Genomic DNA, 2,500 nt, shown 5'->3' with positions numbered 1-2,500 from the left:
GGGACGGTGCTGCCTCTCGCTTCGCTCGCTGTCCGCCGCTCGCCGCTCGCTCGCGCAGCCAAAAATGGCCAGTTTTGGCCCGTTTTTGGGCCGTTTTGGCCAGTTTTTGGCCTGTTCTTGCGTTGCGCGGCGACCGTCGTGAGCGGAGCAAAATGTCAGCCATCTCAGCACCCTGGAACCCCCCGGGTGGCACAGGGCTGGATGGGGCTTTCGTATAGCAGGGACGGTGCTGCCTCTCGCTTCGCTCGCTGTCCGTCGCTCGCCGCTCGCTCGCGCAGCCAAAAATGGCCAGTTTTGGCCCGTTTTTGGGCCGTTTTGGCCAGTTTTTGGCCTGTTCTTGCGTTGCGCGGTGACCGTCGTGAGCGGAGCAAAATGTCAGCCATCTCAGCACCCTGGAACCCCCCGGGTGGCACAGGGCTGGATGGGGCTTTCGTATAGCAGGGACGGTGCTGCCTCTCGCTTCGCTCGCTGTCCGCCGCTCGCCGCTCGCTCGCGCAGCCAAAAATGGCCAGTTTTGGCCCGTTTTTGGGCCGTTTTGGCCAGTTTTTGGCCTGTTCTTGCGTTGCGCGGCGACCGTCGTGAGCGGAGCAAAATGTCAGCCATCTCAGCACCCTGGAACCCCCCGGGTGGCACAGGGCTGGATGGGGCTTTCGTATAGCAGGGACGGTGCTGCCTCTCGCTTCGCTCGCTGTCCGTCGCTCGCCGCTCGCTCGCGCAGCCAAAAATGGCCAGTTTTGGCCCGTTTTTGGGCTGTTTTGGCCCGTTTTTGGCCTGTTCTTGCGTTGCGCGGCGACCGTCGTGAGCGGAGCAAAATGTCAGCCATCTCAGCACCCTGGAACCCCCCGGGTGGCACAGGGCTGGATGGGGCTTTCGTATAGCAGGGACGGTGCTGCCTCTCGCTTCGCTCGCTGTCCGCCGCTCGCCGCTCGCTCGCTCAGCCAAAAATGGCCAGTTTTGGCCCGTTTTTGGGCCGTTTTGGCCAGTTTTTGGCCTGTTCTTGCGTTGCGCGGCGACCGTCGTGAGCGGAGCAAAATGTCAGCCATCTCAGCACCCTGGAACCCCCCGGGTGGCACAGGGCTGGATGGGGCTTTCGTATAGCAGGGACGGTGCTGCCTCTCGCTTCGCTCGCTGTCCGCCGCTCGCCGCTCGCTCGCGCAGCCAAAAATGGCCAGTTTTGGCCCGTTTTTGGGCCGTTTTGGCCAGTTTTTGGCCTGTTCTTGCGTTGCGCGGCGACCGTCGTGAGCGGAGCAAAATGTCAGCCATCTCAGCACCCTGGAACCCCCCGGGTGGCACAGGGCTGGATGGGGCTTTCGTATAGCAGGGACGGTGCTGCCTCTCGCTTCGCTCGCTGTCCGTCGCTCGCCGCTCGCTCGCGCAGCCAAAAATGGCCAGTTTTGGCCCGTTTTTGGGACGTTTTGGCCAGTTTTTGGCCTGTTCTTGCGTTGCGCGGTGACCGTCGTGAGCGGAGCAAAATGTCAGCCATCTCAGCACCCTGGAACCCCCCGGGTGGCACAGGGCTGGATGGGGCTTTCGTATAGCAGGGACGGTGCTGCCTCTCGCTTCGCTCGCTGTCCGCCGCTCGCCGCTCGCTCGCGCAGCCAAAAATGGCCAGTTTTGGCCCGTTTTTGGGCCGTTTTGGCCAGTTTTTGGCCTGTTCTTGCGTTGCGCGGCGACCGTCGTGAGCGGAGCAAAATGTCAGCCATCTCAGCACCCTGGAACCCCCCGGGTGGCACAGGGCTGGATGGGGCTTTCGTATAGCAGGGACGGTGCTGCCTCTCGCTTCGCTCGCTGTCCGTCGCTCGCCGCTCGCTCGCGCAGCCAAAAATGGCCAGTTTTGGCCCGTTTTTGGGCCGTTTTGGCCAGTTTTTGGCCTGTTCTTGCGTTGCGCGGTGACCGTCGTGAGCGGAGCAAAATGTCAGCCATCTCAGCACCCTGGAACCCCCCGGGTGGCACAGGGCTGGATGGGGCTTTCGTATAGCAGGGACGGTGCTGCCTCTCGCTTCGCTCGCTGTCCGCCGCTCGCCGCTCGCTCGCGCAGCCAAAAATGGCCAGTTTTGGCCCGTTTTTGGGCTGTTTTGGCCAGTTTTTGGCCTGTTCTTGCGTTGCGCGGCGACCGTCGTGAGCGGAGCAAAATGTCAGCCATCTCAGCACCCTGGAACCCCCCGGGTGGCACAGGGCTGGATGGGGCTTTCGTATAGCAGGGACGGTGCTGCCTCTCGCTTTGCTCGCTGTCCGCCGCTCGCCGCTCGCTCGCGCAGCCAAAAATGGCCAGTTTTGGCCCGTTTTTGGGCCGTTTTGGCCAGTTTTTGGCCTGTTCTTGCGTTGCGCGGCGACCGTCGTGAGCGGAGCAAAATGTCAGCCATCTCAGCACCCTGGAACCCCCCGGGTGGCACAGGGCTGGATGGGGCTTTCGTATAGCAGGGATGGTGCTGCCGTATAGCTTCGCTCGTTGTCCACCGCTCGCCGCTCGCTCGCGCAACCAAAAATGGCCAGTTTTGGC

The sequence above is a fragment of the Musa acuminata genome, unplaced genomic scaffold, assembly GCF_036884655.1.
Source record: "Musa acuminata AAA Group cultivar baxijiao unplaced genomic scaffold, Cavendish_Baxijiao_AAA HiC_scaffold_465, whole genome shotgun sequence".
In the NCBI taxonomy this organism is placed as follows: Eukaryota; Viridiplantae; Streptophyta; class Magnoliopsida; order Zingiberales; family Musaceae; genus Musa; species Musa acuminata.
The sequence above is the reverse complement of the archived record's forward strand: the minus strand, read 5'-3'. Positions refer to the sequence as shown.